The 15,254-nt window shown below is 44.6% G+C and overlaps 1 protein-coding gene across 1 annotated transcript in view; it reads right to left on the reverse strand.

Annotated features, from left to right (window-relative positions):
• WASHC1 (WASH complex subunit 1) overlaps window positions 1-15,254 on the reverse strand; it is a 26,022-nt gene that overhangs the window by 10,086 nt on the left and 682 nt on the right.

Genomic DNA, 15,254 nt, shown 5'->3' on the forward strand with positions numbered 1-15,254 from the left:
TCCCGAGGGTGGTGAGCCAGTGTCCCAGGTTGTCCAGAGAAGCTGTGGCTGCTCCTCCCTGGAAGTGTTCTCGGCCAGGCTGGATGAGGCTTTGAGCAACCTGGTCTAGTGGAAGGTGTCCCTGCTGATGGCAGGGGGGTTGGGACTGGAGGAGCTTTAAGGTCCCTCCCAACCCAAACCACTCTGGGATTCTATACAGGTAGCTCTGGAGTCACCTTCTCAGAAGAGACCTTCCTTCCCCATGCATAACTAGCAGGTTCTCCCTACCTTCAAGCTCAAAAGCTGAAAACTGTTCTGAATCTTCACCCCCCAATGAAGCCAGCAAAGAATATTTTTATGGCTCTACAACCCATTAGGAGAGACAGCACTCCACTCCAGCAATGTTTTGTAGCAATGAGTTCCATCAGACCATTTTGTGCTTGTAAAAAAATCCATCTCAAGCACTGTCTTTTAATTTCACCACAAGTTCCTCTTTGCTGTTGAGCAGCCAGCTCCCATGTTTGGTTGGTTTTTGTTTTTTCCACTCTATATAATTCCATTTAGTAACAAATTTGACATTAGCAGTGATCCACGATTCCCATTTTCTAACTGTACCAAACTCATCTTTCCAAGTATTTTCACTCTGTGCCGTACATTCCCTATTACAGTCCAGAAATGGACTCCACTAAACCTCCCCCCACTGAGCAGGTCCAAGCAGCCTCCTGACCTCCCACCATTCTGACAGAACCCCACTTCTTTCTCTACACAGCTTTCAGTGTTTCTGGTTTGTTTATAGCCATGCTCCTCTCTTTCTGAAGGCATGAAAATCCTTCCTTATGCATATGGCAGGAGAGCACACAGCTTGTTTCTAATTTATTCTTTTTTGGAGTGGGAGATGAGCAAAACTGAACCTCATGAGATTCTCCCTCTCGGAATTATTCTCTGTTTCCCCACCCTTTTATTTTAAACACAGCCTAACAGCTTGTAGTTTGTACCAACACTAAGTACAAATCTGTTCATTATTTCCTTCCCACACCCTCCCTCTGTCTCAGTGGAGTAAGTCCACATCACTTACACACTTGATAGGTTCTCAGAGGAGTTGTTGTTGTTCCTTTCCGTGGGCATTTCCTAGCACCTGTCTGCAGCAAATTTCTTGTGTCAAAGGGCTGACCCCTTGCCTTGTTTTATTAAAGTGTGAGATGCCTCTCAAGGACCTTTGTCTTCCCTAACTGCTCTCCTCAGCAAATTTTTCCACCTGACAGTTCACTTCTCTTCTAGATGTTTCATAATTGTATTGATTGTTGCTATCTCCAGTGCTGCTCCTGGGGACATCTCCCTATTTTTACTTCCTTCAAAGCTGGAAAAAAAAATAAATTGGTCATTTATTTCTGCCTTGCTGCTCTCCCTCAAATCAATGATGCAATTTTCCCTCTCACCTCTGACTAGACCCCTCTCCTCTCCTAGAAGAACTCTACAAAGACCTTCCTGAAGCTCCAAATCAAAGCAAGGTATCAATTGCCTTTTAGCCAGTACCCTGCTGCCTCCCAGAGACAATTCTCAGGGGCTGACAAGGCACAAGTTTCTCTCCCAGAAGGAGGTGTTAAGCACACACTTATGCAAGCTCAGGTCTGGAAACCAGTAACTGTTCTCCCCCTTTCCAGTGCATGACTGAGTGAGTCAAGTGAAGTAGTCAATGGCTTCCCTCATTCCCCACGTTATCCCCAATGCTTCACCAGGTATCATCCTCTTCCTCTCCCTTCCCACACTCACTCTTTCATGAGCTGTGAAGAAGTAAAGGAGTTTTTGAGGAATCCCAGTGATCCTTTCACCCTGAACCACTTCCACATTTAACATTCCTCCTCTAAGACACCTGGTTTGGGAGAGGAACGGTGCCACCACCAAACGCAGGCAGTGCATTGGCCGTTGCAAAGTGCTGCTTGGGGCAAGGCTCCGAACACCTCCTGTAGCACGTGGAGAGCAGCAAGGGAAGAAGAGAAAGCAAAGCACCTCTGAGCCCACAGCACTGCATATGTCATTCTCACTTCAGGTTTGCTGGAACCTCTCTTAAAAAGAAAGCATCTCTAAAACCAGAACATGGAATCACAGAACGTTGTGAGTTGGAAGGGACCCACAAGGACCATGGAGTCCAACTCCTGTCCCTGCACAGGACAAGCCCAAGAGTCAGACCATGTGTCTGCGGGCACATCTACAGCTTCATCCATCCCTACTGCCCACCAAATATAATTAAGAGTGACTACACTCACCCATGTATTGGGCAGACAGCCTGCTCCCAGCTGGGGAAGTGCCAGCTCAGGTGTTTTGAATCACGATGGCTCTTCCCTGAGGCAACCTGTACTTTCCCCTGAGGGCACATCTATAGCTTCACCCATCCCTACTGCCCACCAAATATAATTGAGAGTGACTACACTCACCCATGTATCAGGCAGACAGCCTGCTCCCAGCTGGGGAAGTCATCCAGTGCCAGCTCAGGTGTTTTGAATCATGATGGCTCTTCCCTGAGGCAACCTGTACTTTCTCCTGTGATCTTCTACTCAAGGATTTGACAGGCCAAAGCCCACTGACCTTAGAAGATCTGCCAAAAACATTCACCTGAGGTGGTAGAGATGCAGGCCCACAACACAGAAGGAATACACATCAGTCTACAGAATTTATTTATTTGTTGCTGAGCAAGATAAGTATGAAAAATAAATTAAAACTCCCTCAATCCAACTAATCCAAATTCTATCACGTGTATGGACTCCTGAAAGTGCGTGACTTATGTACAGCAAGTTCAAGATACAAGTAAAGAGACAATATACTATATTGATGCTGAAAAAGTAGTGGGTGGAGAGGACTGCTGCCAAGGGTTTCAGGGGCAAAGCGTTTGAAGCAAGGTGGCATTCAGACCTCAACCTCCATTAAAGAAGGAACGTGTTACTGAGTGGGGTTTGTTTGAAAGACAATTGCAATCAGGACAGGAGGGGGAAGTGTTAATAAACCAGAACCCTGTGCTCAGCCAGCCAAATCCACCAGCAGCATCTGAACCTGCCCCGCGCCGATCCTGTTAGTCACTGCTGGGTTATTTTGCTCTCGGTGTTCTTTTCTGCTTGAGAAACCCCTGTAGTTAGATTCAGTGTGACTTTGGAGTTGGAAGGAAGCAGGAACGCAGGGCCACAGCCCCTCCCTTGGGCAGGATGTGTGCTTGGGGACAAGCAAAAAGGGGGTCTGCACAAAACAGAACAATAGATCACCTGCCTTCAAATCCTGGGCGCTGAGCCAGACCCACCTTCCCCTCCCAGTGCTCTTCTTTGGGGAAGGAATACATGTGGCAGATTAAATCTGTCTCCTGGATTATCTCTTAATCCATACAGATTTTTATTTTTAATCTAAGCAGATATTAAAGCCAATCTTTCAGCTGCTTTGATTCAAGCTTTCACATTTTCTGAAATCTTTTTGCAGTCAAGCCCCCTGGGGCCTCACCCCCAGCTTAGATCTTGTTTCTCCTGAAGCCCTCACACTGCTGCTTTGAGATCCTCTCCATATTAGAGGTGACTCTCTCCAACACCCACAGCAGGTCCCAGGAATACTTCCTCCCACCTCACTGCCTCCCTCGCTGACCCTGTACCCTCTGTCACATCTGCAGCCACACAACAGATCCCTTCCTGTTATTTCCTTATAGCTCATCTGATAAATCTCACATTCAGAGCACTATAGAAAGACCTCCTCTGCTGCACGTGTCTGCTCAGAAGGGAAAAATTACTCTTCTCTTACTCCCACAGGAAAAAGATTTGAGGCATTATGGATCTGGCATCCAGGACACTGGACACTGCCTGAAAGTTGTCAGCACTGGCAGTAATACTCTTTCTATGAGGGTCTCCACACACTCCACAGTGCCAAGAAAAGAATTGTGATTGTTATCATCTAGATTTGCTAGGGATCAGACAGCATCAGAAAAAAGGTTTAAATCAGAGCAGGCTTAAATACGAGCTGACAGATTCCCAGAGAGGTGACTGAGCAAGACAGAATTCAGGTGGAAGGAAGCAGCACAGCAGCAGGAGACCCTTTGCTGTCTATGTGGAGTGTACACACCACCCAAAAGTGATGGGGATGACAAAACTTGGGAAGTGGGAGAGAGAAGAAGCAAGCTCCAGACCAAGGTGAATGAGAAAGGCTGGGAGCAAACCTCTCCAGAATACCAAAGAACTTCAATTTCATGTCTGAAGTACAAAAGTAAGTGCTCAACCAAGGAGAAAGAACATTATGGAGCAGAATGAGAAATGAAGTTGCACAGGAGGATAAAACAGCCCAAGTATTAAATAACTTTTTCCTTAAATGAGGACTGTACACATCACAGCAAGTCAGGCTTCTGGTCTCCCCCCAGCCCAAGCTCCAGCCCTGAGAGATCACAAGGGGATGCTCGGCATTGCTGTTCTCAGCTTCAGGGCACATATGATAAATCTGTTCTATAAAGACTTGGGTTTTTGCCTAAAAGTCAGGCAGCTTTCTCCCCCCCTGCCCCCCAAAGTGTGCTTTTATTAAACTCCTCCCTCACTGTAGAAGGTGTGAATTAGAAGGGATGGAATTTATGGTTCTTTTATTTTATGACATCCCCAGATTCTCCAAGTGGCTGGTGCTGGAGCAGGATAAGAAGGGAAGAGAACAGTGCTGGCTGCCATTCATCCTTCCACAGCACCAAAACCAGCATGGTACCACTACTGGTGAAGCAGATACAACTCAACACCTAGGACAAGTTTCAGTGGGTTTCCAAAAGTGAAAGAACCACTGGTGAGGTGAGGAGAGACTACCTTCCAGGGGAGACATCATCCCATGATGAAAGCAGCACAAGAGAGTGGTGCTGAGGGAGCCAAATGTCCACCTTTCTTCTCAAGCCACCGAGCTCCTTCATCATCTGCTTCTTTCCTGGGACCCAGAGGCACATCACTGCTGTCTTTGCCTTGTGTGGTGTGAAGAAGGATCACAGAATCATAGTGGCTGGAAAAGACCTTTAAGATCATTGCGTCCAACCATCAACCCAGCACTGCCAATTCCACCTCTAACCCATGTCCCTCAGCACCTCGTCTGCCCGTCTGTTAAATCCCACCAGGGAAGGTGACTCCACCACCTCCCTGGGCAGCCTGTTCCAATGCCTGACTGACCTTTGGGTGAAGAAATGTTTCCTCAAATCCAATCTAAACCTCCCCTGGTGCAACTTGAGGCCATCTTTTTCAAGTTTTAATTTGTCCAAGAATCTTCTCAAAAAAAAAAAAAAAAGACCAGGGACTTTTATGGTTCCTCAGGCTGTTAAAGTGATGGAGAAACATCAATGCACCACCCCCAGTACCCGTACCTCAGGGCTCTGATGTACAATCCACTAGATTGAAGCAGGTCTAGAGAGCTAAGCTAGCATATCTCAGCATGTTCTGGCTGGCTGATGAAGGATAACACTTTATGAGGCACTAGAGTGTTCTTTACAAAAAGCCTTACCACGTACAGATGTTCCTATGCACTGCGGTGGCCCAGCTCAGAGTTCATGCAGCCATGAAACGGGCTGTGAGAAGCCCAAGCCCCACTGTCCCCACTCCCACGCCGTGCGTCTGTCCCAGCAGCTGGCAACATCACAGGATCGAGGTGGAGAAAGCAAAGGCAAGGCTGCCAAGACATTTATGGTGAACAGTGATCCAGAGAAGCATTTGAAGCCAGGTCATAAAGCCAATTCACCTCCAAAGTTTGAAAGGCAAAAAGGCATTTTATAAAGAGCCAAATACGTTCAACCACTCAAAGAAAGATCAACTTGTTTGCTTTCTGCTCATCTCTCTTCATATTTAAGCAGTTCTGAAAGTCCTACTTCATGTCTGAGTAAGTGCAATCAGAAACTGTCATCATACCCCATCGCTGACAGAAAGAAATCCCAAGTGAGACCATGTAATCAAGGTTCCTTCCTCCATTAAAGGTTTGGGTATTATACTAATTAATGTTTATCACACTTTGATTGCTCCTTGAGCCTGATTTGCAGGTGTTTCAGCATTCAGATACTGCCCCGCTCTGTGATGCCAGACGGCTTTGCAGACTGGAGGGTGATGAAGGTTGCCAGGTTATCCCCAGCAGGGTCTGCCATACATCACCCTCCACAGGTCATGTTCTCACACCAAAATCATTTCATTTTGATTTTTAATCTCTCGTTTCACAGGGTGCTCCTGCTAATGTGAATCAAGTTTATGTAAAACTGGAAACTTAGTATTTGGACCTATCATCACAGCATGTTCCTCCCTCTTCCCCTACAGTTTGTTCTCCTCCCTAGAAAAGCAGCTTTTCTTTTCTTCTCTTTTTTTTTCTTTTAAAAGAAAGGTCACAAACAAGTTGGGGTTGGAACTGGCTGATCATTAAGGTCCTTTCCAACCCAAGCCAATCTATGATTCTATGATTCTAAGTTCTTCTTTAATCTTCCAACCTGTTTATCTGCCTCCCACCACTGACTGATCTGAAAGCAGACACGCTTTCTTGTTTTTAGAAGAAATAGATACGAAGCAGAAAGTCTGCATATACTGGGTAGAAAGTCAGTGTTTGCAAATAAATTACACAGTTAGACCTTCTATGTAAACTATACAGGCTACTTTTTGTCAAACCACTTCTCCATTAATAGTGTAAAGATATATAAACACAACAGGTTCTACCATCGCGGTGACAGCTTTTGGGAAGGATACTCTAAAAGAAGTAACAGGGAAAAACTGGTTCTTCTCCCAGTGCTGCTGGAGTTTCACAGATGATCTTTTGAGTTCCTCCACCGGCAGTGTGGGGGCAGATATTGAACACCCCCATGGAACTGCTTCCCATAGCAGCAGGAACAAGAATAAGCTGGAGATATTAGGCTGTGGGTGCTGTAAGAAGAGACTCAGAATGGTTTGGGTTGGAAAGGACCTTTAAAGGTCATCTAGTCCAACCCCCACTGCAATGGACATCTTCAACTAGATCAGGTTGCTCAGAGCCCCATCCAACCTGACCTTGAAAGTTTCCAGGGATGGGGCTTCTACCATTTCTCTGGGCAACCTGGGCCAGGGTCTCACCACTCTCTGGGTGAGATATTTCTTCCCTTACATCTAGTCTAAATTTCCCCTCTTTTAATTTCAAACCATCACCCCTTGTCCTGTTGCAACAGGTTCTACTAAAAAGTCTGTCCCCATCTTTCTTATAAGTTCTGGAGAGTTGTTACAAGGTCTCCCTGGAGCCTTCTCTTCTCCAGGCTGAACAGCCCCAACTCTCTCAGCCTGTCCTCGCAGCAGAGGTGTTGCAGGAACTGGTAACTAGTAAAAGTTACCAGTAAAGAACTAGTAACTGGTTTGTTATCTATACAGTCTTCACTCACCCTTGCAAAATTCTCACAAGTATTTACTCACTGAAGCTCAGCCTTTTGTAGTAACAGCCTTTGATGTTTTGGTGGTTTGGGGTTTTTTTAATCACTTTTGAAAGGAGGGATGATCCTGTTTGGACAGAATTTTAAGAGATTTTTCAGAAGTAAATTTTGTTTCCATGTTGCTTAAAGTTACCGACCTTAGTTGGCAGGTAGCTTGAGAAGGTGTTTTGGCACCTTGTAAGCTTAAATTAATCAACTGGATACACAAACATTATGTTTCTCTTTCTCCCATCAAAGCTCCTTTCTCAGAATAGCCAAAGATCTTCCTCCCTGTCCCCACTGAATAGAAAATGCTCTACTGCCGGGTGGCCCTAACGTGAGGCTGATCCTACCAGGTCAGCCGAGCTCCCACTCGTGCGCTGGGATGGAGACCTTATAACAACCTTTTTCTATCCACGCAGCACAAATGCTGCTCCTAGTCAATGTCCACTACCAAAACAAGCCATTGTCCCCAAGAATAAGAATGCTGATCAAAACCACACCTGCCTCCGGATCAGAAACGGATTCCTTGTGATAGAAGTCCAAACTCCAATCATTCTCCAAGAAAAGCATCGCTTTTCTTTGCATCTGTCCTACCACATAATATGCACTTTCTCAGAAACTGATATTAGCTCTTTGCTAGTTACAAACCCTCATTGTTAACCAAATCTTTTCCCTTTCTGATACATGCTTTTGGATTCCAAGAAATTTGAATTTCTTCTCGGAACAGAGGTCTCCTGCTCTCCAAGGAAAGATTCTTTCCATATTTTTTTGCAAATGGAGCTTTTTATTTCACAATATTTGCTCTTCAGAAACAGAGGTTGTTTAGTGTTACTGCTTCGTTTCCTTACAATCAATTGCAGACACACTCAAATCTCAAAGGCATCTTCTATGATATGGCCATCAACAAGCTAATCTGAGCATAAGTACTTCTTCAACAAATGAGAGTCACTCTTCATGCCACATTATCCATCCAACACCTTCCCCAAGTGGTTACAGAACTCTCTTATGTTCTTAAGGGATTTCTAGTTACTTTTCCCCAAAAATATTTGGGCCCCAGGCAGAGATTTTTCTAAGGGCATCAAAGAGCAGATGCCTCTGGACTGAGAGCTGCTCTGTCACTTCAGTGACACAGTCTGGGGCACACCAGTGATCGGACATCACCTTCAGAGCAGTTCTAGACACACAATTTTATTTTCCTCACTGTCCTTTTAAAACTCATCTTCCTCACAGAGTGACTCACAAATCGTTATTAAGAATGGAAATACCAACTTCACAATAATAGCAGAATAAATTGTACAGTGTACTTTTCCAACCTCCTTCCCTACCCCAAAACTACCAAGACAATAATTTATCAATTCTAATAGCCTAACCACTCACCCTGTGACATACTCACACAATAAATGTTCTCACAGACCAACATCTTCAGCAGCAGCTCAGCCCCTCATCCCAGCTAAAAGTAAGCATGAAGCATAATGAAGGGCATGATTTTGGCTGTGAAGTTGTCTGAGTTTTCATCCCACCTTAAATTGCCCATGTGCTAGAAGGAACAAAGAAAACCCTGCCTGGTGCTCAGTAAACCAGGAGGAGTTGGGAGTTTCTCACCCTCCCTCCCTAAAATAAAGTCACACAAAGTCTGAATTTGTTCTGGAATCAACAAAATCCAGGATACCACTTTCAAAAGTATTATTGTCGAAGCAAAACCAAAGAGACCCAGTCATTGGGCCAAAGTGACAGAGAGAACCAGACTGTGGAGACCAGGAATTTTCCAGTTTCTTGGTGCCAAGCTACTGGAATGACTGGCATGTTATATAAATTTCATAGATAATCAGAAAGGCTACTCCTGCCACCCTACCACAGAGCAGAAGTGCAACAGCTTCACCTCCTCTTCTAAAAGGAACATCCTATTATGCCTCTTAATCCCATCAAGCATGTCTTCTTATTCAGCTTTGATGGCACATCTAAAATCAAAAGTCCTAGAAGGAAAATAAAATCAGGTATTTGCATTTTTAAATGTATATTAATCCAGAATAAGGATCGTATTCTTGGATAAATTAAGAGTGGAATCCACATAGAAGATACTAAATTACCCACCTGGGGTTTCTCTTTAACATACTTTACTATCCATATCCTTCATCTCTGGCTCCAAAAATAATGTTGATGCCCTCTTCTCCCTAATGGCACAGCACAGTGGATTCCCTAAATAAAATGACTGTCTGGAGGATTTAAATGGAAGAAAAAGCAGAATTCCTTCATCAGCATCTCCAAATGGATCTGCTGTCTCCAAAAGCCCTGCTCTGCCTTAACTGTCAGTTACATTTACAGCCCAACTCTAAGCTACCCCGTTTGGAGAAGCCCAGTGGCAGCACTGCAGCTTGTCAGAAAGAAGGACCATGGAAAGGAGAATTTAATCCGTCAGTCAAGTGTGAAGAACAGACCTTTGGCACTCGTGTTTCCTCCTGCAACCTCCCCTCAGTGTGCACACTCCCACTTGTGTAGGAGAGAGCCTGTAATACACATTTCAAGCCACTCAATGTTATTTTTCCAGACAGTTTTCTCCACACTAGATCCCCTGATGGAAGTCATGCCTGTAAAACAAAGTGACTTACTTGCATCTCTTCCTCCAGGGCTGACCATGTAGACAAGATTCATCCACAGGAACAGAAAATGACTCCAACACATGTGTGAGAGTCCAGAGTCTGAAGCTGGTTGGGAAGGTAGAGCTATCACTTTGTATAAGAAAAGAACGACGTGGCAATCGTGTCAAGAAGAGTGGGAGTGGGAGAATCTGACAATATTGCCAAACCTGCGGGCTAAGAAACTGCAAAAAAGGGAACATTTCTTCTGCTGTGAGGCACACACTGACTTCTTTTGTCTGGAGAGGAAAGGAGGGTGGAGAGAGGTGAGGGTGGGTCTGTTCAACCAAGGAGCAAGGGACAGGACAAGAGGAAATGGGCTCCAGTTGTGGCCAGGGCAGTTGAGATGGGATGTGAGGAAGAATTTCTTTGCTGCAAGGGTTCTGAGGCATTGGAAGGGGTTGCCCAGGGCAGTGGTGGAGTCCCCATCCCTGGAGGGATTGAAGAGTCATAGTGTAGACACAGTGCTGAGGGACATGGGTTAGTCGGGGACTTGTCAGTGTTGGGTTCATGGTTGGACTCGATGAGCTTAAAGGGCTTTTCCAGTTGAGGTAATTGTGGGATTCTCTGGTTCAGGCCGCAGGATGGTCAGCCTGCAATGCACATTCTGCTCAGCAATTTCCCAGCTACCAACTTGCACTTGCACTGGAAGGTGCATCTTACTCTTCCTCTGTCTTGTCCTGTCTTTAAGGACCAGGGAGAGATTTAGCTCACAAGAATTTGAGAGCTGCTACTCAATAGTGATTTTTTTCCAACAAGGCACAGAGTAAAAACAAGACACTACCCCATCAGGGTTAAAAAAAGAACACAAACTAAAATCAAACAACAAACCATATGTACCGAAGTTACCTAAACTTCTCCCTACTGTTTGCCTTTCCTATTGCACACACCATCTGTTTTGATCAAACTGTCTCACTTTTCCACTAGATATTCCCTGTCAGAGTGGAGAGAATCCTCTCAAGACCTCCATTAAGTCTGAAATTGTTGGCTGCCTCCTTTTGCTAAGCAGCTTTGAGACCAGTTCCAGAAGGGGGAGAATACACTTCTCCTGCAACTTTTGTATTTTCCTTCACTTTTTTATTACTTACAGCAAAGTGATTTATCAGCAGTTTAGCATGAGGCACTTAAACCACTCATTTTATTTTTAGTGACTGAGGATATGGGGAAGGCTTGTCTTTCCTTTGTGCTCCTGGATGGCCATTTCAGCATCTCGGACACAATATTCCAGCATTTTCTTTTCAGATGTAGAATCAAGCATTGAGAGCCCTTCCTTCCCCACAGAGTGTTTTCTGTAGCTAATGAAAACTCAGCTCGAGCTTTGAAAAACGTTTTGCATTAAATGCCAGCGCTGAGTCTTTTAGTTATTCATTAAAATGTCCTGCTATTTGCAAACCTGCTATTAGGTGTGAAAAGTTTAAGTCTGCTTGGAGGAGGATATTGAAGGTGAAGCACTTCAATCACTTCTTTAAATTGCTGGTTTTAAACAAGGCTGAAGGCCTGGTTATTATACAGCAGGCTACAGCTCTCTTATCGAGCTCAACCTGCCTTTCAATCACTAAAGGCAGAACAGATTGACCGCCCTTCTTTTGGGGGAATGGGATTCAAAGATAAACAGGCTGCTAGTGCAAGAAACTGATGTGGCAGAGCTGTTGTGAGTAGACTCAGAGCCAGGGCTTGAGTAACCATCCCTACATTTCAATGACAATGCCATAAAAAGCATCTCGCTTGCAGAATCAAACTTAGCATTCTATTCTTCTCCTTCAAATGACACATTTCATCTCTGGACGTCCAAAAGACACAGATTTTCAGCACTTCCTGAGATGAGCGAGAATCTTGTCTTGCTAATTCTCCACCATGTTTGTTTCATTTTGAAGGAATAATCTTTTAATGACTTAATGCCATTCAGTCTCTCTCTTTCCTACTATTCCCACTTCATTTCAAGCTATGACAGCTTTCCCTGTGCCCCTTCCCACCCGCAGCCCCACTCCACAGCCTATCAAGGCATCTGAATTGAGCCCGGGCCTCAGATCCCACCAGATTTTAAGATTAGGGATTTCAGCAGCCCCCAGGAAGAGCTGTAATCTGGACTCTTGCACGACACTCACTATCCCTTCTTAAGGAGGGGGTAGGATTGCTACTGCCAACTGCCACCAACCTTCCAGGCATGCTGACCTGACCCCTATATGTCACCTCCTGAAGTCTTCCCAAGAGTTTTGGAACCTCTCTCAAGCTACATCTTTACAAGTTTTCAAATTTAGCTTCCAGAGGCTCATGAGAGCTAAAAAACAAATGAGTGGTTTCTGACAAAGTGTGTGCTACACTTTAAAAAAAAATAAAAAAAAGAAAAGAAATTCCCACATGACTTGGACATGCCTCTGCAAGGATAATCAGTATCTGCAGGCAAAATTCCTCCATGTTTTCCCCATGGTCTCTGTCCTCATGTCTGCAGGACCATCCACTCACATTACCTCACTATTTCTGCTTAATGTTCCTCTTACAGTCTCTCAAGAGAGATATCTGAAACGAAACCAGACCTAGCATCCTCTCTGAGATCATCTCTGGGACAACTTTGAAGTACCACGAGGTGACTTGTTGCTTAACAAGAGCCATATCACTCTCAAATTAACAGGAGACAAATGGATGATTCCCTGTTCTCCAGCCAGCCTGCTGGTGTCACCTCACCTGAATGGTGACCCATCACAACGGAGCCCTCGTTGCAGCTCTTCTTCGGTAAGATCCAACCCTTACAAGTGGCAGAGGAACAATTACAATGCAGTGTCCAAGCTCCAAGCTGCACCCCAGAGCCAGAGCTTACAACAAACAAGACAAAGGGCAGATTGCAGCGAGACCCTTCTTTGCAAGTTTCCATGAACATTTAATAACACATTGCACAGATCTCCTAAATCAAGTACATTCTTAGGGATATATTCATAGAATCATAGAATGGTTTGGGTTGGAAGGGACTTTAAAGCTCATCCAGTCCCAACCCCCCTGCCAGCAGCAGGGACACCTTCCACTAGACCAGGTTGCTCAGAGCAAATATTCAGTCACCCATTTCCATTATTGGTCATCATGACTAATCACAGTAATAAGGTTAAAACAAGAGGGGGAAAACAACCAAATACACCCCGTGATTAAGGTTTTATCTGTATTTTCAATTTCAGGACTACTGGCATCTCAACTCTGCTCCTGTCCCAAACATCCCTTAATGCTCTGCTGCCCAGCCAGCTACTCCTTCCTCCATCACACACTTACCAGACTTCCTCCCCACGCATAACAGCGTTTCCACAGTGCTTTTGTTTTCTAACTACCACTTTCAAAAGTGTGGCTCTCAGTTAAACTTTTTTTGTTTAATATTAAAGCCTTTTTTCAAATATTTAATATGAAATTAATTTGAATCCAACTGGGGAGGAACAGGAAGCACATGCCTGTTTAGCAAAACACTATTCCAGACAAGCAAAAAGACACTGAATAAAGATCTTTAAAAAGATCAACCCAGAAATTCTTCCATAAACTGGAAAAAAAAATAAGCACAAGGATGAAAAATTTTGTATACTGTGGTATGGATCACAGGCAAAGGAGACCAGGACCCTGATAACAACATTCCAACCCTGAGTTATTTGTTTGCTTTCTACTGCTGTAACACTCCATGAGGTAAGTTGCAGAGGCAATCTTCCACAAACCTGTTTTACAAAGTGTGCACCCTGAATAATGAACTGACAGATTAGATGTTATTAACATCTCCTGGCAAAAAAACCCCCACTCCTCAGAAACTAGGAAATCCCAAAGGGCAAGCCTAGCTAACCAGGGGGTATCTCAGGAAAACTAAACCCCTCACCCATCTGAAGCACTCACCACAACAATGTTCCTGTAAAAAAAATCCCACAGGGCACGATTCCGACACGAGCTCTCACCCAGCAAATGCTGGTATCGATGACACGAACGGAGGAAAGGCTGCTGGTTAATTGGGTGTTTCAACTGGTCATTCTGCTTCCTGTGATGTGCAGCAAAAGCCCTCCTTAAAGTGCAGGAGTTAAGCACGTCTAGATGCTATGTCAGATTTGCTATGTTAGAATATTCAGGTTTTAAGCAGTAATGACACATATTAAAATCTCAGTCGCTACAGGCGATGAATCTGATCTTTACTGCAGCTTCCACAGTAGATTAATGACATGAGTTCAGTTATCATACACAAGGGTAACACTTCCCACTGCTCCAAAAGAGAAGCTCTGATGAGCTAACATGGAAAAAAAAGATGTAGTTGTGGAAAGATTCCTCTTTCCATAGAGTAAGAGAGACTCATTTTACCTTCAACAAAGTACAAATCAGCTTGCCACTCTCGAAAACACCGTGCCAATCCAAGTGTTCCCACAAAAAAAACCAACCCACAACATCTGCACCTTGGTGGTACTGGAGTAATGAGTCTGACACACTCAGCTGAGTCTGCCATACTGACAAGTTTCTTCTCCATCAACATCACCAGCTGCTGTTTTGCAGATCAGAACAGTTGGCTTCCCCAGATAAGGCAGCTCCTTCCTGGAAATGGAAGACAGAGCTGCCTTATCTCAGGGAAGGGAAGAGAAAAGGTCACTCTTCACTAAGTGGCAAAGTTCTCACCTTGAAAGCTTTGCCCCTTGATTGGCATGGAACCACCAAAGTCATGGAACTTTTAATCAGATGCCTGCATAATTACCAAACTGTAATTAATTACATCAGAGAGCAGAGACCTCAGAGGAAAGGCAAAGCAAACAAAGAGCCCAATGAAGCCTCCTCTGTTGTGGGAAAAAAAATTGGTAATTAAAAGTCATGAGTGCACCAAAGAGTGAGAGAACAGCATCACAGTCACTGTTCAGGACTCGGGAGTGACTTGCATACAAACCACCAGGCTTGTCTCCCTGGGGAAATTACAGGGCACTGCATTACAGAGCAGTGAGAAAGGGGAAAAAAGAGATGGAGAAAGAACCACACCTGCTCTATCAACAGCTTTATTTGCCCCACAGCAAGGGACAGCACTGCCAACCAGTCCCAAGTTTGAGAGGTGCCTTCCACATGTTTCTGGCAGCTCTAGAAAGCCTCACAGCTTCGTACCACAAAGGGTTTCCATACTGAGAAGTGCACAAAAGAATAAGACCTTGTGTTCAACCTAATCCAGCCTCCACACACTCCTGGCCCTTACCCAAATGAAGATTATTCCAATTAAAAGCCCTTATTTGCCTCAATGACCTGAGCTCAGCCTGAAGGACTACTCTTTC

Source organism: Antrostomus carolinensis, unplaced genomic scaffold (assembly GCF_000700745.2).
Source record: "Antrostomus carolinensis isolate BGI_N321 unplaced genomic scaffold, ASM70074v2 scaffold22580, whole genome shotgun sequence".
NCBI classification, from domain to species: Eukaryota; Metazoa; Chordata; class Aves; order Caprimulgiformes; family Caprimulgidae; genus Antrostomus; species Antrostomus carolinensis.